The sequence below is a fragment of the Rana temporaria genome, chromosome 2, assembly GCF_905171775.1.
Source record: "Rana temporaria chromosome 2, aRanTem1.1, whole genome shotgun sequence".
Taxonomy (NCBI): Eukaryota; Metazoa; Chordata; class Amphibia; order Anura; family Ranidae; genus Rana; species Rana temporaria.
Window position 1 is genome coordinate 206,311,436 of NC_053490.1, and position 23,729 is coordinate 206,335,164.

Sequence of the window (23,729 nt, forward strand, 5' to 3'; positions counted from 1 at the left end):
CAGTGCAGCCTGACACATCATGGGAAAACAGCCCTAAATGTTTAAAACATAGTAATTTGTAGGGCCAAAATGTGTATTATTTTTTATGCTCATGTGGCTGCTGCCTTTTTCAGATAAGATGCAAATAAATAAATAAGAGGAAACCAGACTGCTTTCTGCAGGAAAATAATCCACTTTTGCTTCAGTTTTCTGAAATCAAGTAGACATCAGAAATGGCTTTAGATAGTCAGAATATTTACTTTTTGGAACTCTTATTAACTGATGTGTACAAGGTCCCCTAAAATGTTTCTGAAGAACCTGTATACTTGTAACACAGCTTGTATAAATATTACAGTTTGTTAATACTGTAAAGGTCTAAGGGTCTACTCACTGTTTACATTTCAGAGGTGTACTTTTCTCACCCCAGCAGCAACTTCATGATTGCCTTCTCTGCCTGCCAGCAGGGCACACTGTCTATCACACAGGCTTGGGAATTGGATCACATGCTTACAAACCTAGGAATTCCAAGTTTTCTGTGCAGCTCTGAAAGTACGTAGAATGTGATGGTCACTCTTTCTAGCTTCAGGGATATTTGTTGCACAGGGCTGATTATTCAGTGACCTATTCACTTTTCAAAATCAAAGCTCCATTCAGAAAACACAACCAAGTCTTCTGCTCTCGTAACTGAGAGGCACTTGGAATGTTTTTTCTTTAAAACCTATTTCTTTTCTTTCTTTCCTCCCTCCAGTCCTGTCAGCTTCAGAGCTCCTCTACCCCTATTGGAATACCTCTGTTTATATCCTGGGACCTAAAGACAGAACAAGTAAGAGAGATGTATTACAATCTATACTACAGGAATATTTTCTACTATCCCTATTATTTTTCATTGGTTTAATTCACTGTTCTCTAAATTTTGGTCATCATAAGTTTTAGTGAAGGTATTCTGTGGGCAAATAGAAAAAAAAGTAAAACATAAGCATTGGTACTTTTTCTATTTCTTTGGAGACTATTAGATATATTTTTAAGACGAGGACCAAAGATGGGATGAAAAGTCAAAGAACCTTTTTGCATAGTCAAAACAATGAATGATGATCTCTGAATAGTTGCAATGGGTTCGACATTGCAATGTTAAAAAATTGTACAATTTGAATGCATGACAATTGATGTTTTACACATGTGACCCTTGCGTATTGGTTAATGTATGAAGATTTATTACTACTGTTGTATTCTACGGATATGCTACATTTCACTAAACCAATGTGCCATAAAAATGAATTGTTAACATTTGCACTGTTCATTGCCATATTTTCTATATACATCTGTATTTTACCAGTACGGATGAATGTTGCATAGTTAACGTGTTATGTAACTGTATCTGTCGGTGTATTCTGTTGATTAATGCAAAAAGAAATGAAAAATATAGCTGTAAAATAATAGAGCAGTACAGAAAAATTGGAGATTGTAGAGGGTAATTCATTGAAGTAATTTGCCCTTATGAAAGGTGGCTATTGTTATACTTTGGGAGAGTTACAGTATGGCTGTTGTACTGTACAAGCTGCTTAAACGTGCTGTATGCGTTTATACCTAATTCTTTCTGACATTAATAATTTGAGTATTACTGTCATTAAAAGGGAGTTACATGGCAATTTATTGAGTTGTACCAAAATACATTTCAATTTACAGATCATTCGATAAAAACTAGTGCTCTAAATATTATATCAAAGTTGGTTAAGCAGGTGTATTTATATTTAATCCTCTTCTTTATAAAATTTGTAATATAAATTGACTTTACAAAAGTTTGTCTGTGGTTCCATATTTACAATCATCTGTGCATGTATTTCTACCTCAAGATTACATATGTTAAGATATATTTTGTGGTACAAGGACATGGCTAATGTACATTAATATTGTCATCCTGAACACAAGAGTACTTTAGATGTTAATAATTGAGAGGTCCCAAAAAGGGAGTGGAGAAACATGAAAAAGACAACACCTGTTCCACAAAGACTACTTAAATATTTTTGGGGGAATAGTGGTACCATGGTATCATTACAAGTATGGAATGATTTATTTATTTTTTTATATTTAAACTTCCTTTATTACATTTTTGAAAGAACGAAATTCCAAAAAGTCCAAAATATAAATTGGCATGACAAAAGTGCCAGTTAAGACCTTGCAATGCATAGTAACCATAGCAACTGATTAAAAGTTATATTTGCCTGATCTGATTACATTCAATTGTTTGCTTGGTTGCTGTGGGTTCCTGGCATTGCACTGTAAACATACAAGCATATTTAATATGGTAAAGCAAAGTGTAGCAGCTCATGGCAACTAAACTACTTTCTTCTCATCCGAATACAGTAAACTAAAAAAATGAATGTCTTTGAAAATATTTTCACTGGGGGAAAAAAAAGGACAAACCTTTCCAGCTAACCCCTTATTACTGATTAGTAGAGATGTCTAGGACAATCCACATTGTCATTATTTACTTCTACATTTAATAATGTATATATTTGTTTATATGACTTATTTGATCAGATATGCTCACTTTTATATTGATAATACAGCGGTGCTCCATTTCAGAGCTTAGTTACTGTTGTTGTGCTGTGGCAGAGACTTGTAGGTATGCTTACTTGGCAACCTAGTTGTAAGCCCAGTTTGATCACAGTCTATCAACTACTCAGCCGGGTTTAGTTTTGGAATATTGGTTAGGAAGAGATGGCTTAAATTAACTAAAACATTTTGACAACTGTTGCAGCTGCAGTGATACAGACAGTCACAGGAGAGTTTAGCTTTTTACTTATGACTGTTATTTGAAGAGGGTCTTAGCCAGATATAAAAGTTAGAAATAAAGAGTACGGAGTGGAGCTGATGGCAAACAAAAAGAGTAGTGAAAAACTGCGGTTTCCACCACCTGAGGGCCATAAAGAGATTACATTTAAAAAGGTGACATCTTTAAATTGTATGACTAAAGATTAGTGCTCGTTGGGATCGATTAACTAAAATGGGAGAGTGCAAAATCTGGTGCAGCTCTGCATAGAGACCAATCAGCTTCCAGGTTTTATTGTCAAAGCTTAACTGAAAAATCTGAAGTTAGAAGCCTATTGGATGCCATGCACAACTGCACCAGATTTAGAATTTTCCAGTTGTAGTAAATCAACCGCATTGTGCTTCAATATGACATATTAATAGGGAAGAGAGTGGGAGTCAAGGTACTCATTATGCTCAATATTTTGAAGACAAAAGTCAGTAATGCAGCTCTAATGCTGCATACACACGATCGGTCAAACCGATGAGAACGGTCTGATGGACCGTTTTCATCGGACCAAACCGATTGTGTGTGGGCCCCATCGGTTATTTATCCATAGGTTAAAAAAAAGCAATCTTGTTTTAAATTTAACCGATGGATACCTAACCGATAGAAAAAAAACGATCGTTAGTAGGCACAACCATTGGTTAAAAATCCACGCATGCTCAGAATCAAGTCGAAGCAATCTTGGAAGCATTGAACTTTGTTTTTTCAGCACGTCGTGTTTTACGTCACCGCGTTCTGACATGTAACCGATGGTGTGTAGGCACGACTGACCATCAGTCAGCTTCATCGGTTAACCGATGAAAACGGTCCATCAGACCGTTCTCATCAGATGGACCGATCGTGTGTACGCTGCATAAGAGGCAGAAAAACATCAGTCAATCAATCCTTTTTCCATAATAAAAACACGTGTTTAATTTAATAGAAACTTAACCGATGAAAACGGTCCATCAGACCGTTCTCATCAGATGGACCGATCGTGTGTACGCTGCATAAGAGGCAGAAAAACATCAGTCAATCAATCCTTTTTCCATAATAAAGACACATGTTTAATTTATTGGAAACTATTTCCACTCATGTTACTTTCCCTAATTTTTTACAATATTACATGTCTTGTGCCCCTCCCCCCGTATATAGCTGTACCAGAGCTGATGAACAGCTCCAGGGCTATTAATGCTTTGTGATTCTGGGAACTTATAGGTTGCTAAGTTTACCAGCGCTGGACAATTTATTTGTTTTTGGACTGCTTCATACAAATACAACTGGCCTTGGAACCCACTAAATGGGTTTTTGCAGGTGGCCAGGAGTAGCTTAGCAACTCAGTCCCACCAAGGCTACCACCAGGGAAAGCCAAGTAAATTGCTACCACTAGGAGATCTAAATAATGCACCCTGGCAATGACAGATAATTAGGCAGTGTAGAATTTTTAAATATTCACTTGAAAAATGTAAGTCATCTTTAAATGTGCCCAACCACTATAATTCTTGTATGACAGTTTCCTCATTAACTTCACTGAATGTGGAGAGTATGGCGCATAGTTTCTGAATTACTGGAGTCAAATTAATGCAGATAGGGATGGTGAACTATTGTAATGCTCTTTGCCATGTATATTGCATGGGAAAACAGAGCCAGGACCACTGCACTGTTTTCTGAAATCAAGCTTTCTACAGCTGATCAATTAAAAAAAAATAACAAAGTGAGCAATATTTCACTGTGTATAATTTTCTGCACAAAGCCTTTCTAAAACTGTGTTCAAACAGAAAAAAAACTGTGCAGTATAGCATAAATTTAATTTTGTGAACAAATCCAACATAACTTTGCCAATTGCCTTTCTTTAATATTAAATTCATTGTTTAATGACCAGACATAATAATAGAGAAGTGAACCGTTGCAAACAAAAAAATACCCCAAAATAATGTTAAAAGATTTGAATGTCTGCTGCCATCTATAATGATTTTGGTGGAGCAAAAATAAATTTGTACAGATTTGCAGCCATTTACCACCCCTTGTGCATAATGAAAGTACACTTGTATACAAATAAATAGCCCCAGTGCAGGCTGGAAGGAAAGTCTTCAGCACATGAGCATGCAAAATGCAGAACAACGTTGACTACACACACCCTGGCTTTTTGTGTGCAAATTTAGCAAGTTGTTTTTTGCAACAGTTTAGCTGGCTGTGAACTTTGTATATATTTATGATTGCTCATATTAAAGAATGCCCATTGCTAATGGATGCTCTATTTATTAAATCATTTTAGTGCTTTACACTATATTTAATTAAAAACTAAAGTATTAGGTATAAATAGAATCTACTACTTTCTGACCACATAACACTCACATTTCACAAAGACTATTCCAAGCATGGAGATATGTCCTCAGTCTTTGTGAATATGTATGCATTTAATCCTGAATTCAGTATACATACACATGCATATGATTAGCATATGTGTTCACATTGGGGCAGATCCACAGAGCGAGTATGCCGACGTATCTACTGATACGCCGGCGTACTTTCAAATTTCCAAAATCGTATCTTTGGTTTGAATCCTCAAACCAAGATACAATGGCATCTGGGTTAGATCCGACAGGCGTATTGCTTTGTACGCCTTCGGATCTTAGATGCAATACGCTGGGTGGAGTTCTCGTCGTTTTCCGCGTCGAGTATGCAAATTAGCTATTTCCAACGATCCACGAACGTACGCGTGGCCGTCGCATTCTCTTACGTCGTCTCTAGTTGGCTTTTTCTGGTGTATAGTTAAAGCTGGTGTTTTGCGGCGTATAGTTAGACTTACCATGTTAAGTATGGCGGTCGTTCCCGCATTTCATTTGATTTTTTTTTTTTGCGTAAGTCATCCGTGAATCGGGATGGACGTAATTCACGTCTATGTTAAAAAAAATGACGTCCTTGCTATGTCATTTAGCGCAATGCACAGCGGGAAATTTAGGGACGGCGCATGCGCAGTTTATTCGGCGCGGGGACGCGCTTCATTTAAATGAAACACGCCCCCTAATCGCCGATTTGTATTACGTGCCGTTACGCCACCAGAGATAGACTACGCCACCGTAACTTACGGCGCAAAATCTTTAAGGATTCTAACTAAAGTCAGGTAAGGTACGGCGGCATAGCGTATCTCTGATACGCTGCGCGGGTGCAGATCTCTGTGGATCTGCCCCTATGTGTTTGACTTTAGTAAATAAAAATAACTGCTATATTGCAATAAATTGAGGGACTGGTTAGCATGCAGTCTTCAAAAATCAGGCCTATTTCAGCAACTTTACCTGAAAATGCAAATCTCTAATTTCTTCAACTCATGGTCAAAATGTACTTTTTTCAGACATCTCTATCTTACTTCCTAATCCCATGTGCCATTTTTTTCAATTCCAAGGTATAGCCATGTTTGAATTCATTCTTTTAAATCACATGATGGATTAACAATGTCCTAAATAAATGTCTGCATTGGAGTTAAAGTGACATAGTGGAGTTAAACAGTCTCGTTTGTGTGATATAGTAAAGTCAATTATAAGAAACAGGAAAAAGGTGTGTGGAATGTGGAAGTTCTGAAGAGCTGAGACTTTTACTGTAAAAGTTAGATGCCTTTTAATATTTTTCTAATGAAAACTTACAGAATACAGGGATGACAACTGTTTTAGAGGCAGCAACAATTAATCTGGCTTGATGATAAATTCAAACACACACAGATGTGGTTACTAATTGCTGCTTTTCTAGGGTGCCACGTGGATAAATCCATGTATGGCATCTAAAAATACATAAATATACAATATCTACAAAATACATATCTACGTATTAGGCCTCATGCACACTTGAATTCAAAAGCACCTGTTTTACAGGCATTTGAATTTTTTTTTCTGTCTCTAAACAAAAAAAAAAATATCAACATCACTTGGCCTGGCCGGGGCACAGGATGATTCTATTAGGGTTGCCTGGGTTGGGTACGACCCCCCCCCCCCCCGGCCAATTGTTCCCATAAATGGAACGGGTGTTACTGGTGCAAATTGGAGAAAATATGAATATTTTTATTGCCAAGTTCGTGCTGTATTATATGGTTTGCTGCAATCAAAAGGTGCAAGTCACTCTATGGTGACTTGCCCAGGATATAAATGATATAATATAAGGATTGCGCTACCCTAGCAGGTGACCTGTCTGTGTGATCCTAGATCAGCCTGGTCTTATGCAACATACAAAACTATTTATCACCTATGGATGTCACCCTGTGCATCCACAAGGGTATACACCTATGTGTGAAACCGTGAAACTATATATAATGCAAAAAACATTTAACAAATGACAAAAAATATATATATTGAATGACAAACCCTTGTGTACTTTTTGTTTACCAAGTGCCCTGTGTGGGTATTTTCCCTAAAAGTAAAACATGCATGTGCTTATACAATTTAAAATAGTGTTTTTACAAATCCACAAAGATATACACAAACCTGTTACGGATTCACAAAAAATTTTATATCTCAAAGCCAAATGTGCTCAAACTTTGTGCCAGCCACTAAAATAAAACACAAAAAAGGGGGGTTCCTATATGGGTCCCCTTCCCTGTATTTATTACTCGTTATACAAAGTCCCAGTAGATAACCAAGTGCTCCAAAGCGATTAGTGTTCCTCCTATGGAGTATTCAAATACAGCGTGCTTTCACCACCTTCGTGATAATACCATCACCTTCAGAAATGGCCACTCACCAGATCCTGCTCAATTAATGCCTCTGGTTCATTCCCAGGATAACCAATCCTATTTGCGCCACCAAAACTGTCGCTTTTCTTGAATAAGTTATTATGGCCTCTTTTTCTCTATAAATGCTCATAAGAAATACATGGCTTTCATAGTGTAGTAGGTAAAAGAATTTATTGATTTAAAAATACAAAGACTATTGCACTCACATTTTGTGTGCCTCTATGCCGGCACCAAGCTTCTCCAGCCGTGTATGCAAAATTCAAGAAAAAATGCGTTCCTCTATCGCCTTCCCCCCAGGCCTTTCCTACAAACAGTGTGGTGTTTGGTGGGTTTCAGCAGCCTCTACGTGTTTCGCAAAGGTTCTTGCGTCATCAGAAAGCTTTATCGATTGGTTTGCGCAAAATTTATAGCGTTTACAAAATAGGGGATAGTTTTATGACATTTTTATTAATAATTTTTTTTGACTACTAATGGCGGCGATCAGCAATTTTTTTTATGACTGCGACATTATGGCGGACACATCGGACACTTTTGACAAATTTTTGGGACCATTGTAATTTTCAAAGCGAAAAGTGCTATAAAAATGCACCGATTACTGTGAAAATGACAATGGCAGTGAAGGGGTTAACCACTAGGGGGCGCTGTAGGGGTTAAGTGGGACCTCATTTGTGTTTCTTACAGTAGGGGGGCAGGGCTTGACGTGTGATGTCAGTGATCGTCGTTCCCTATATCAGGGAACAGACGATCACTGACACTGCCACAGAGAAGAATGGGGAAGGTTTGTTTACACTCACCTCTCCCCGTGCTTCAGCTCCTGTGACCCGTTCGCGGTACCCCCGCTATGATCGGGTGTGCGGTCATGGAGCTTCGGACTGTGTCGCGAGGGCGCCGCTGGCGGCACGCTCACGACCCGCGGCTGGGCTCTTAAAGAGGACGTATATATATGTCCACGTGCCCAGCCATGCCATTCTGTCGACGTATATAGTCGTGCGGCGGTCCTTATGTGGTTAAGCCGACTGTGGCGCCCTGAAAAAACAGATGGGGCCTTGTTGCTAATACCTTGTTTAATGCCTCGTACACACGATCGGTTTTCCCGACAAGAAAAGTGTGATGTGAGCTTTTTGTCAGGAATTCCGACCATGTGTATGGTCCATCACACTTTTTCTGTGAGAATTCCTGCCAAGAAAAAATTGAGAGTAGGATCTAAATTTTCGTGACAGGAAAAATTCCTATTGGGAATCGCGGTCATCTGTATGCAATTACGACGCAAAAAAGAAACGCGCGTTCTCAGAATCAAGCAGAAGAGCCAAACTGCCTATTGAACTTCATTGATCTTGGCTCGCCGTAAGTGTTGTACGTCACCACGTTCTTGACATTCAGAATTTCAAACAAGATTAGTGTGACTGTGGGTATGCAAGACAAATTTCAGCCTTTTTCCTACTGAAAAAAAACCCACAGTTTTCCAGTCAGAAAAACTGATCATGTGTGACATTCAACCGTTTATGATGTTGAATGTCTTGCCTTTTGTTGTGCCGATATTCTGTTTTGTTTATCTTCTGTTATGAAAAATAAAAATCTATTGAAAGTAAATCTACGTTATACTAGTCCATCTAACATTACCTTCTCCACTGATTGGACAATGCTGCTTTCCAAGGGTGGTTAAATTGCTCCTCCATAAATACAATGGAGGACTGATTGTAGCCACCTTAGGACAGGAGGTTTATAACTGGCTTATGAAAATAAAGGAATAACAGCTTGAAAAAAGAAAATGGATACAGTCATATATCCAATGATTGGTAAGCTATTCTATATTACATTTTTGTTTTTGGGTTTAGTTATGATTTAGTATTGCAAAAAAACTGTTACTTGAAATAAAAACATTCAAGAATGATGACTGCAGTCAAACAAATAAAAAAACATTATTCTCGCGGGTATTTTTTCATTATTAAAAAATTACAGTATAAATGATTAAAATGTGAAGATGCTGACACAACTTTAAGACATGTTCGGGAGAATTATCAAAGAATGGCACGCAGAGAAATGTTTTCCAATTTCTATATGGATACTTTATTAATTTTTTTTGTGACAAATACAATACATGAAAGTGATGCCAGACAATAATTTGCTGCATGATAGGGGTGCCTTCTGTCCATACACATCCACCTCTCCTCTCCCTTCTGCAGTGCTGCTCCTTGCTGTCCGCCCCTCCTCACTACAGTATTTATACCTCTGTGATAATGGTGTACAATTTAGAACGTTGGAACAAGTGCTTGATTATTTTGGCACATGCTATTAGACACAAATAGAAACTGTCACACATCACTTTTCAAATGATTTGGCATAGCTGGTGCTAACTTATGTAATGATATTGTTGACTTGGCATGTGGAAAATGTGCTGATATTTGCACTAACAAAATGTATGCCTTTCCTTTTGCTAATCTCCCCATTGTGATTGGTTTACTTCAGGAGTAGAGCATGTTCACTTTACAAAGAATACCCAATCACATGAAAGAAAAAAAAAAAAATCAAATGACAGGATTATATTTGCACATGATTGGAGTCAGCTCAGCGTCACCTCATTCACTAAGTAAAAGTTCCCTTACAAAGTGAACATACTGTACTCCATACTGTCTCTGATTTACTTAACCACTTCTCACCCAGCCTATTGTCAAATGATGGCTGGGTGGGACCTTCCTCATTTCGGGTAGATGTCATAGGATGTCCTCCTGGAACAAGCTGTGATGTGGCACAATCGGTCATCGACTGAGTCCACCGGACACAGCCGATGACTGATCAGTGTACTAGCCCGCTGCCAGTAATATGTGATCGCTGTAACCAATCACAGCAGATCACATGACAATTGTAAACAATGAATGGCTTTGATTCATGCCATTCATTGTGTACAGTTGTGTTGCAAGCTGTGATTGGTCACTGTGATCACATGTTACAGACAGGGCCAATTCCAGCCCATCTGTACCATGTGTGTAGCTGTGGTCAATCATAGCTAATCACAACAATACACACTGAATGTATCAATTTCATTCAGTAAAAATCATTGCTTATACCAGTGAAATTCACTGGTATAAGCAATCATATTGTGTAAACAATTAAAATACTGATCATTTATTGTTATGGTAACACTGTATTGCTCTGGTCACAGTGTGTTAAAAAATTGTTTTAAATGTAATAAAAAAAATTGAAAAAAAAATATTAAAAAATCTTATTCATTTTTTTTTTAACATACTATCATCAGTGTTCCTGATCACCACCACACCAGTTGTAAAAAAATTATTTCAACTTCAGTATATTTGTAAATGAGATCGGTACATCGGGAATGATTAATTTTCAGATTATATACACACACACACACACACACAGTGCCTTGAAAAAGTATTTATACCCTTTGAAATTTTCCACATTTTGACATGTTACAACCAAAAACGTAAATGTATTTTATTGGGATTTTGTGTCATAGACCAAAACAAAATGGCAAATAATTGTGAAGTAGAAGGAAAATTATAAATAGTTTTCAATTTTTTTTACAAATAAATATGTGAAAAGTGTGGTGTGCATTTGTATTCAGCCACCCTGAAGTCAATACTTTATAGAACCACCTTTCCCTGCTGTGTCCCCCACATGGCTTCTCGCAAACTGCAAATGTGACTTCTTCTGGCTTTCTCTCAACAATGGCTTTCTTCTTGCAACTCTTCCAAGGCCAGCTTTCTGGAGTCCTCAAGTTTGCCCCGCCAGGGTGTGAGCAAGTCGGGGTCCAATAGCGGATAAACAGACAAGGATGAAACAGCAGCGTAGTCAGTAAACAAGCCAAGGGATCAATCACAAGTGTCTGCAGGCTGGGATCAAGCAGTAGAGTAGTCAAAGAACAGGCTGAGGGTCAAACATGAGTGGTTGCAGATTGGGATCAGGCAGTAGAGTAGTCCAGGAACAGGCTGAGGGTTAAAACACGGGTGGTTGCAGGTACAGATGGCAGCAGAAAAGACAACAGCAAGGCACTGGAAGGGAAGGCACAATAACCTGGCAAAGGGGAAGTTCTGAGACAAGGCTTTTATAGGAAGTTCATGGTAGGATCAAGGGGTTCAAGGTTCAACAGCAATCAAGATAGCTCAGAGGGAAGAGTCAATGGCAGACACAGAAGAGGTCCCAGGTTCAAGCCCAGGTCCTGACAGGTGTGTGTGTGAATGATATGCATGATTGTGATGTGCTGCTAGCAGCTCTACGTCCCCTTATTGAAAACATTGTCTTTTTTATCCTTTGCACAGGTGGTAGTGTGTCATTGTTATCTTAATGACATTTTTGTAACATTGTTTCAATAAAGTATATATTTCCTTAAACCCCGGGGGCTCTATAGAAGGTAACTTTGGGGATCTGTCATCCTCAAAAAAAAATCTTTCAACAATGGCTTTCTTCTTGCCACTTTTCCATAAAGGTCAGATTTGTGGAGTACATGACTAATAGTTGTGCTGTGGACAGATTCTCCCACCTGAGCTGTGAATCTCTGCAGCATCTTCCAGAGTTACAATGGACCTCTTGGCTGCTTCTCTGATTAACCGGTTGCCGACCGCCGCATGTACATGTACGTCCACAGAATGGCACGTACAGGCATATGAGCGTACAGGTACATCCCCGCCTTTCCGCGGGTCGGGGGTCCGATCGGGACCCCCCCGGTACACGCAGCGGTCGGTAACCCACGGGGAGCGATCCGGGAAGAGGGCGCGGCTATTCGTTTCTAGCCGCCCCCTCGCGATCGCTCCCTGGAGCTGAAGAACGGGGAGAGCCGTGTGTAAACACGGCTTCCCCGTGCTTCACTGTGGCAGCTGCATCGATCGGGAGACTCGAGACTCGAGACTCGATCGATGACGTCAGTCCTACAGCCACACCCCCCTACAGTTGTAAACACACACTAGGTAAACACTAACTCCTACAGCGCCCCCTGTGGTTAACTCCCAAACTGCAACTGTCATTTTCACAATAAACAATGCATTTTTTGCTGTGAAAATGACAATGGTCCCAAAAATGTGTCAAAATTGTCCGAAGTGTCTGCCATAATGTCGCAGTCACGAAAAAAATCGCTGATCGCCGCCACTAGTAGTTAAAAAAAAAAAATTAATAAAAATGCAATAAAACTATCCCCTATATTGTAAACGCTATAAATTTTGCGCAAACAATCGATAAACGCTTATTGCGATTTTTTTTACCAAAAATAGGTAGAAGAATACGTATCGGCCTAAACTGAGGAAAAAAAAATGTTATATATGTTTTTGGGGGATATTTATTATAGCAAAAAGTAAAAAATATTGATTTTTTTTCAAAATTGTCGCTCTATTTTTGTTTATAGCGCAAAAAATAAAAAACGCAGAGGTGATCAAATACCACCAAAAGAAAGCTCTATTTGTGGGGAAAAAAGGGCGCCAATTTTGTTTGGGAGCCATGTCGCACGACCGCGCAATTGTCTGTTAAAGCGACGCAGTGCCGAATCGCAAAACCTGGCCTGGGCATTTAGAAACAAAATGGTCCGGGGCTTAAGTGGTTAATGATCTCCTTGTCAGTTGAGGTGGGTGGTCATGTCTTGGTAGGTTTGCAGTTGTGCCATACTCTTTCCATTTTTTCAGAAGATGGATTGAACAGTGCTCTGTGAGATGTCCAAAGCTTGGGATATTTTTTTATAACCTAGCCCTGCTTCAAACTTCTCCACAACTATTATCCTTGACTTGTCTGGTTTGTTCCTTGGCCTTCATGATACTGTTTGTTCACTAAGGTTCTCTATCAAACCTCTGAGGGATTTACAGAACAGCTGTTTTTATACTGAGATTAAATTACACACAGGTGGACTCCATTTACCAATTAGGCGACTTCTGAAGGCAATTGGTTCCACTAGATTCTTTCCTAAATGTACATAATATAACTGGATACTACTATTTATAGGTAAAACTGATCCAGAGAATATCCGATTGCCTCTCGGGGGATCAGGAAGGAATTTATTTCCCCTGCTGGAGCAAATCGGTTCATGCTTTGCTGTTTTTTTTTTTTTGCCTTAGTCTAAATCGGCTGTGGGTATAGGATTGTGTATATAAGATTGTATAATTTTTTTTGGGGGGGGGGATTTTTTTCCCCTTTTATTGGTTAAATTACTGTAGATGGATTTGTGTATTTTTCAACCAGACTAACCATGTAACTATGGCAGAATTGTAAATGGAAAAATACTCAATCTGTATGCATCTTTAATTATAATTAAGTTAGTTGGTATTGTGATAAATACACTTCATACAAGAAAGTAGTGGTAAAAATACTTTGTAGAGGAAGCATGCCTTCAGAAGTCAACGAGTATTATGAATGTGACTGCAACACCTGCAGAGATACTGTAACAATTCACCAGTTGCTAGCCTGGGTCACAAGTTGCCGACAGCTAGTTCTCAACACTCTTCTGGAATATATGAAGTCACGTCATGTGATGATACGTGTCGGGATTGGAGCACTGGGCACACTCACAGTCTGATGACAGGAGACAAGCTCGGCGCTCGTGGATGCTTCATACCACAGAATATATGCACATGTGAGTTTATTTGTACCATTTACATCATTAAATGTGTTATTTTTATGGAATTGTGCTATGAGTCTCCCTTCTCTTGTCTGTACCGCCATCTACCGAGTCATTATCTGTATACGGCCGGGAGGCAGAGCAGACCCAGGGTTATATAGAAGAGCTTACGAACTCGGCGTTACTCGGCGTTACTCGGCGTGTTATTAGAATTTGAGCAGCTTAAACATATATTTACATATACCAAGAAAACATGCCCACCAGCTGGACTTGAGTAACAAACCCAGCCTGCCCCACAGACGTGGCCATCTCAATGCTGTATTGCAGCCCCAGATTGATAGCAGCACCAGCATCCGAAAGGTGGACCACGTCTTGCCTATATAGACCCGGGAACCCTCCCTCAAAATCCATAAATCTCTAACAAGGGGAGGTACTTTGCAACCGCCTTATTGACCCCTCTTCCTTCCTTTCTCCATCACTTTGTGCATAGGGGAAGACAGCCAAGCCAAGCGGGGAACTATCTCAGAGAAAATAATGGCTGTACCCGGGAGGTTAAATGAAAACGATAAAGATTCCTCTTGATCATAGACAACAAATCCAAAGTACGCATGCTACCCATATCAATACCTCCCAGATGAACTATCAGTATGGAGGGTGGTACAAATCTGGTACAATTGGGACAAATGAAAATATAGTGGATACCACTTCAGACCTCTCACACCCTTCCAGTACAGAGCAAAGGATTCAGGGAGTAAAGACAAGTTCACGGAGTACCCGCATTGAACCGCACGCTTCCGTGCCCAATAAATATACGAGTGGCCCAGAATCCATACGCAATGTTGAATACCTAGGACATCAAAGTAGCAAGGTTAGGTCTGATATACTTTCTACAACACTTGGACTTCAACCTACCTATACCCATTATGGCCGCAGCCGGCATACCCTTCACAGCAGCATCAGACGCCTCCTCAAAAGTTGCATAAGCAACCGAACACAATGCCTCATCAATTTCGTCATTCAACGATTCCTCTTAGGAAAAGAGAGATGTTGAATCAAACAAAGGGTATACGGTTTTCTTTTGGAAACCACCCCCAGCAGAGAAATGCAGAAATCCTCAAATGGAGGGGACTGAAAAGGACCTGCCATGCGACCCTCCGCTATCTCCTTAAAGACCTTTTACTGTACTACCTGCGGAAAACGGTTTACAGATTTTAAATTGTCCACAATAGTGCACCCTTTACCCAAAGAAGAAGGGAGAGGAAAACCAACCGAAAATCCTTCAATTAACAAATCCGCCTTCTCCCTGTTTGGGTACAGGTCCTGCCAGGGGCACATGTTTTTCAGCCTCACAGGCTTGCAGGCTTTGGGGAAAAATATCCCTCTGAGGCTGGGACCCTGAGCTCGTACTCCTTTTGAAACATTTTCCCACAGGATGAGGCCCTGCACAGAACGAACATTTGTGCCTATACATACATGAAGTATTGAAACAGCATTGGTTCTCATTAAAGGCAAAACAACAACCCCTACGGGAAGCTGAACTGACAGGGTTGACAGTGTTCTGTCTAACAGTTGTTGGTCTTTGCAGGAGGATCAAGTTAAGCCAAAGGCCTTCATCCCCCACCTCAGTGCCGAGTGCACCACCAGCTTTTGGCGGAAAGACTTGTCATAATCAAAACCAGCCCAGACCACCAAAGCTTTTGCAGGGCTCCAACACGTGATCTATATGCTCAAAATAGGATGCTTTTCCACGAACACACCAGCAAATACACAAAATGCCTACAAACAATTATTAAAAGAGTGTGATATAGGCCTACCCCCCTCCAGCGTATCCTCCCCTTTGTCAGGTTGCAGAATAAACTCTTTAGTCGCAGGCAGGAGGGACAAAACATCAACGAATTCCCCCATTCAAATGTTCTCCTTAACTGACATAGGCTGATTGTAACCTAAATAAGAGACTTCGCAAGGCATCCCCTCCTTCATACAAGATTTTGGTACTGATATTCTAGCTGTCTCAAAGGCAGGGATGGACATATGACCCTCTCCCATATGCACTGCTAACGACTTGGTGACACAGGATTAGCAATCACATGGGAAGAAACAGAAATCCCAGAGGAGGACACAGATGAAGAAGCAGGAAACATCACAGAGATAGAAATATCAGCAGCAGAGAGATAGTACTAGTGATAGATGACAGGTATACCAATATATCAGGTAAAGCATTGTGTAAAGCAGACTCACCCTGGACAGCTGGCAAAGGTGCCACCGATGATGCAGTAGGGGCCTGCTACAGACTATTGTATAGTGCACCTGCGAGCAGGTCACCACGTGGCGCTGACAGTTCCAAGGAAACAATGCTTTTTTGCCCAGGGGTGGGCGGCACATGCTCTCCAGCCGCTCCACCCGCTGTCTGGAACGCCTACCGCCCCTTCTTCCCGCAGGTGACTTAAAAGATGGATGCCTCTTCTGTCCCTGGGCTCCGCCTCCATGACCTACTCTCCGACGCCTCCCGCCAGCACCCGGCTCTCCTCATCCCCTCTCACCGCCGTCGCCCTGGGCCGCTCAGGTGCCTTGCTGCTTCTTGTTCTGTGCTGAGGGGAAAGCTGTAGCCCCACCAGTTCATTCTGCCGCTGCCTATCCTCCCCTGCTAATTCAACCCTGCCATGCTGGCTTTCGTCTTCATCTAGCACCAGGTAGAAACCAGGCTTGCTTTTTCTTCTGTATTCCTGGACACTGCAGAGGAAGTACAAGCTTCTGAAGCCCTCTTATAAAGTCCCATGGGAACTCCAGAGCCTTCCAGTAATTTCCATTGGATGATTCCAGATCCCTTCCAAATTACACTTAGTGTCCCAAACCAAACCATTTCACCTAGTAATGCCTTACAAATGAGTGAAACACATCAAAACAGGGCTGGGTGGCCGCCATCCCAAGAAAGTTGGCCCAAAGGATGTGCCCCCTTTATCATTCTCCCAGATTGCACCTCTAAGCATAGGCATGGTCCGCTCAGTTACTGCTTTTTATGATAAAAGTGTTTTGTTTTTTTCGCATTAAGAATAGTCCACTTTAAGAAAAAGAATGCAAGCTGCAAAATAAATCAATTAGTCCTAGGTTTGCAGCACACAGAGTTAACATTTTATTAGATTCATATCCACTTTTGATTAAAAAAAAATCCAGCTTTAAATTTTATATTTTGTCATAATTACAGGTAATTAAACTGTATGCCTTTGGACACCATGAGAACAATTTACAATGAAAATAACAAGCTCATAGCAAGATATCTTAAATTAATGCAATTTTTAAACATGACTCATGCAAGCATTTATGTTGCTTACAGAAAGAAATAAACAAGGTAAAACATTACTTTATTAAATTATTAGTTATGGAACTGTGCCCATACTTTTCAAATAAATTGCGTTATTCACAATGGCATACCCTCTATGTGGTATAAGTTGTATGCTGTTGAGCTTGCCCTAACTCTTTGTGATCTATATGCACAATTTCAAGAACAGAGACCCTCCATGATTCCATATACCATGTAGTTCTTATACAGAAGTCAGAGAAAGACTTGTGTTGTGGCTTATACCAGCCAATCTCATTGCTAAATATGGATCTGAAGATACTCGCCAAAGTTCTGGCAATTCTTTTGTACTGGTTTGTTGGAGATTTGGTGGACTTTAATCATTTGGATTTTATCTCCCAGAAAGCCACTGATATTAACAAAAGAAGGCTTTTTACTAACATTCAGGCTTCTCTTGCGAATTTGAGTATCAGGGTGATAGTGGTGCTCGATAAAGAAAAAGCATTTGATTGAATAAACTAGCATTACATGCTTGGGGTTCTGTAGAAAATGGTATCTCCTTTCTAAAACAGATCGCCCTCTTATACAAATTTCCTTAGGCTGCCATTAAAACTGGGAATATTGTATCTGCCCCTTCTCGCTTAGGAGAAATATCTCTTGTACCATCCCCCAAATTAAAGAACATGCTTCTATCCCAAACCTTTCTTTGAAATCTATGTTGAAAACCTTAGATGAGTGCTCGGTCTTCTCGTGCCCCCAAATTAGTTGGAGCAAGATGAATCGCTGCTTCTCAAGTGGGTAACTAAATAAAAAATAGACGTTCAATAGCATAGCAGATTCTAAATAAAAATTTGAATATCCTTCAAATCTAGGTTTGATGCTTGGAAATACTTACCCCTATCTCTCATTGGACGGATAAACTTAATGAAAATGAAGTTACTTCCCGTGTTATTTATATGTACTTAGGAATGCCCCAGTCTAGATTTCACTGTCCCTTTTTAAACATCTGGACACTTTAATGTCATCCTTCCTGTGGAGCAATGGGGCACTAAGACTTAGCTTAATTACTTTGGGACAGCCTTCGAATCTGGGAGGTTTAGCACTTCTGAACTTCAATATTTTTTAGCTGGGCAACTGTTGCATGTACATGACATCACATCACATTAGGAAACAATGCATCATTTGGGAAGGAGGCTGCAGTCTTAGGTTCATACAAAGCATACAGTCTCTTCTTTATAAAGGTTGACCTCCATACCCCTTTACCCATACCATACTGGCTACTATCAGGGCATGGAATAGAATTAGGGTGCCTCCATTAGTTAACACATATCACTGGTCTCTAGTGATGGACGAACATCTGACGGGGCGGTTCGGGAATTCTAACCGCAAATTTTCTCAAATGTTCACAAATCCCTGTGTCTGGGGTATGGTATGGGATTTTGAAGGTGCATATTGAATTATTCAAATATTCTTATTGTAGTTATTATAACTTTGTCCAACACAAAAATCATGGAAAATCGGGTTTATACTGTTAACAGTTGATTTTATTCATAAATATATATTACATGTAGAAAAATTATTAAAAAGGAAAAGGGAGTAACAAAGTGCAAGTATTCCTTATATATCCCATGCTGGCAGTCCTACATGTTTTGCCTTAATTGAGGCTTCCTCAGGGACGCACGGATCCAGAAAAAATCTACAATAAATACAAAAAAAAATCATAAATATATACAACAGTGAGTGCGAGAACTCAATTTATAGAAAAGCATGTATACATAGACACGTCTTGAAAAAGAGAAATCACCGTTCTAGAATACTAATCAGAAAGTCTCCTCACCTGATCCAAAGCCACGGGTGCTGGCAATGCATGGAATGATGCAAAATGAAGGAAAAACGTTCTGGACAGCCGCACTCCAAAAATAAATTGCTTTTATTTTAAAATAAAAAAAAAACACACAAAAAGCATGCCACAGCAGATGGGGTAAAAAGCTGACGCGTTTCACACCAAACTTTAGTGCTTATTCATAGCTTACTAAGCATGGCTGTCCAGAAAGTTTTTCCTTCATTTTGCAACATAGACACGTCTTGTTATTAAGTCCATTTTGAATATTGATTACATAAATAAAAAGAGAAAAAAGAAGAAGGGAAAATATATATTGTCTCATAATAAGGGACCCAAAGCAGTACCTCAGAACATTCAGGAATCCTCCTATATAGCAAAAGTGCACCACTTCCCGTGTGACGGGGTTCACTATTGTAACAGAACAAGACAATAGTGCATCACACGTGTACCATATAGCAATGTCCAAAATAGGTCCTATCAGAAAAAAACATGGTTTAAACTTCAATCAAACAAAGTTTCACCAAAATATTCCTAATACTCAGAAAAATGTATATATATATCTCTGGGTTACCCCTAAATATATTATTAATACTCAAATTGGTCAAAGACCTGTATAAAGAGTAAAAACGTATAAAAGAATCGCTGAAAAGCACTTAGATGTATATATAGATAAAGCTAAAGACCTATGTGACTGGGGAGCCTAGATTGCACAGATGAAGTGCACACACGGAAATGTGTCACTATAAAAGCCGCAAAGGTGTATCTAATCGTCAGCTTGTCAGCTGTAATATAAGAAAAACCACAAAAAGGGAAGAAAGTATAAACCAAATTCACCAGTGACCACTCAGATAGACATACAATCAATAATTTCCCTATTTACCTTGAGCACTCATCAAGCTTCTGAGCAAAGAAGTTTTCTTCCCACAGAAGTCCTCTATAGATAGAAATCTACAAATAATGAGGATATCTATAAGGAAGAGCACAGAAAGGCTATAACCAGATAAGCATAGATATAGGATGTAGTCAGCATTAGGGATGAGCTTCGAGTTCGAGTCAAACTCATGTTCGACTCGAACATTGCCTGTTCGCCTATTCGGCGAACAACGAACAATTTGGGGTGTTCGCGGCAAATCAGAAAAGCCGTGGAACATCCTGTTAAAGTCTATGGGAGAAATCTAAAGTGCTATTTTAAAGGCTAATATGCGAGTTATTGTCCTAAAAAGTGTTTGGGGACCCGGGTCCTGCACCAGGAGACATGAATCAATACAAAAAAAGTTTTAAAAACTTCAGTTTTTTCGGGAGCAGTGAATTTAATAATGCTTAAAGTGAAACAATAAAAGTGAAGTATTCCTTTAAATTTTGTACCTAGGGGGGGGTGTAAAGTAAGCATGTGAAATAGCGCATGTTTCCCATACTTAGAACTGTCTCTGCAAAGTGTCATTTCTGAAGGAAATAAAGTAATTTAAAAAGGCTATAATGAATTGTCGGCTCCCGGGAAATTCAGAGAGAATTCATTCATAAAAAATAAAAAAAACGTGGGGTCCCCCCAAATTCAATTACCAGGCCCTTCAGGTTTGGTATGGATATTAAGGGGACCCCCGCCGTCAATTTAAAAAAAAAGAAATTACGTGGAGTTCCCCCCAAATATCCATTCCTTCAGGTCTGGTGTGGATTTTAAGGGGAACTCAACCCCAAATAAAAAAAAAATAATGGCGTGGAGTTCCCCCAAAAATCCACACCAGACCCCTTATCCGAGCACGTAACCTGGCCGGCTGCAGAAAATAGGGGGGGACAGGGAGTGCCCCCCCCTCCTGAACCGTACCAGACCACATGCCCTCAACATGGGGAGGATGCCCCCATGTTGATGGGGACAAGGGCCTCATTCCCACAAACCTTGCCCGGTGGTTGTGGGGGTCTGCGAGGGGGGGGGGCTTATCAGAATCTGGAAGACCCCTTTAACAAAGGGGACCCCCAGATCCTGGCCCCCCCTATGTGAATTGGTAATGGGGTACATTGTACCCCTACCATTTCACGAAGAAACTGTAAAAAGTTGTAAAAAAAACACACACACACACACACAGTGGAAAAAAAGTCCTTTATTAAAAAGAAAAAAAAAATCCAGCGGTGGTAATCCACTCTTGATCCCGGCTCCCCGCTCCAACGTTGTCGGTATCCAGCGACGAGTGACCTCCTCTCCAGTCCAGCGATGAGAATATCATCCGGGATCCAGAGCGCAGCATCGCCGGCTGCCTGTCTCCACCGGAGACAGCCCGGCGAATGACGCTCCTGGAGCTAGTGACATTTCTTATATAGGTGAGGCGGGGCCACCCGTCACGTGACCCCGTCCCCAGGGCTGGTGCAAGGATTTTTGACACCCTAGGCGAAACCTAATTTTGACGCCCCCTTGACTCCACCCCCTTTTCCCTGCCCATGTAAACCGCACCTTTTTAATGAACTGCCCATCAAATGTAGCCCACCAGCACCCATCAAATGCAGCCTCACCAGCGCCCATCAAGTGCAGCCTACCAGCACCCATCAAGTGCAGCCTACCAATGCCCATCAATGCAGCCCAACAGCGCCCATCAAATGCAGCCTTACCAATGCCCATCAATGCAGCCTACCAGCGCCCATCAATGCAGCCTCACCAGCGCCCATCAATGCAGCCCATCAGTGCCCATCAATGCAGCCTACCAGTGTCCATCAATTAATGTTTGCTTGTTTCCTTTTATTTGGGAGTCGGGACACAGGCACAGTCCACCGTAGTCATTGCGCCTTTGACACTATGTGCGAATAGAGCATTGGCTGATGCTGAGACTTAGTTGCTTGCTGCAGAGAGAAAAGAGTAGAAACATCAGTGGCCGTTCGATCTAGGCAGCAGGGCGCCCTAGGCGGCTGCCTAGTTTGCCTAGTGGTAGCACCGGCCCTGCCCGTCCCCCTCTGATGCACCCTCTGCTACGTCACTGGGGAAGCCCAGGCTTCCCCCTTGCGTCAGAGGGGGCGGGGTCACGTGACGGGTGGCCCTGCCTCACCAATATAAGAAATGTCACTAGCTTCAGCACCGTCATTCGCCGGGCTGTCTCCGGTGGAGACAGGCGGCTGGCGATGCTGTGCTCTGGATCCCGGACGATCTTCTCATCGCTGGACCATAGAGGAGATCACCCGTCGCTGGATACCGACAACGTTGGAGCGGGGAGCAGGGACCCAGAGTGGATTACCACCGCTGGATTTTTTTTTTTTTATATATATATAAAGGACTTTTTTCCATGGTGTGTGTGTTTTTTTACAACTATTTACACTTCCTTCGTGAAATGGTAGGGGTACAATGTACCCCATTACCAATTCACATAGGGGGGGCCAGGATCTGGGGGTCGCCTTTGTTAAAGGGGTCTTTCAGATTCTGATAAGCCCCCCGCCCGCAGACTCCCCAATCCTGTGCACTGAATACAGATGCATGTAATGCCCTGTACACACGATCGGTCCATCCGATGAAAACGGACTGATGGATTTTTTCATCAGTTATCCGATGAAGCTGACTGATGATCAGTCGTGCCTACACACCATCGGTTAAAAAAACGATCGTGTCAGAACGCGGTCGCGTAAACCACGTACGACGGCACTATAAAGGGGAAGTTCAAATCCAATGGCGCCACCCTTGGGGCTGCTTTAGCTGATTTTGTGTTAGTAAGAGACGATTCAAGCTTTTCTTTCTGTTACAGCGTGATGAATGTGCTATCTCCATAACGAATGCTAGTTTTACCAGAACGAGTGCTCCCGTCCCCTAATTTAGTCTGAGCATGCATAGATTTTTAACCGATGGACGTGCCTACAGACGATCGTTTTCTTTCTATCGGTTAGTTAACCATCAGATAATTTTAAAACAAGTTCCTAGTTTTTTAACCGATGGATAAAAAATCGATGGGGCCCACACACGATCGGTTAGTCTGATGAAAACGGTCCATCAGACCGTTTTCATCAGACAAACCGATCGTGTGTACGCGGCATTACGCTATATCAGGACATTGCCCTCTTAAGCTGAAACATCCATTCAGTGGAGAAGTTAAAATGGCCGCTTGCCAAGTTCCAGACGTGATGATGTCGTCATGTGGCTCTGCCCATTTGGACACTGTATATCGGAAGAGATGATGCGGTGTGTCAGTCTGACACACCGCTACAATGATCTCGGTAACTAGCCTCCAGCGGAGGCTCTTTATCACGTGATCAGCCGTGTCCAATCACGGCTGATCACAATGTAAACAGGAAGAGCCGCTGATCGGCTTTTCCTCACTCGTGTCTGACATTTGCTAGTAGAGGAGATCCAATCGACTGCTCTCCTGACGGGGGGTATGTGCTGATAGTTTATCAGTGCAGCCCCCCCTCGGATCACTGCACAGGACCACCAGCATGCCGCCCAGGACCACCAGGAATAGGCATCCACACTGGACCACCAGGTATGCCCCCTAGACCAACAGGGAATGCCAATATTTTCCAAGGTAGCTGCCAATCAATGCCCAGGCAGCTGCCAACCAGTGCCCACTCAAAATCCCT

At 41.1% G+C, this 23,729-nt stretch overlaps 1 protein-coding gene across 1 annotated transcript in view; it reads left to right on the forward strand.

Moving 5' to 3' along the window:
- Nucleotides 1-636: 636 nt before the first annotated feature.
- Nucleotides 637-23,729, forward strand: part of OCA2 (OCA2 melanosomal transmembrane protein) — a 424,742-nt gene continuing 401,649 nt past the window's right edge. Inside the window, exon 1 of the mRNA XM_040336315.1 lies at nt 637-802. The gene's annotated coding sequence lies outside the window, so the exon portion shown is untranslated. The remainder of the gene's footprint in view (nt 803-23,729) is intronic.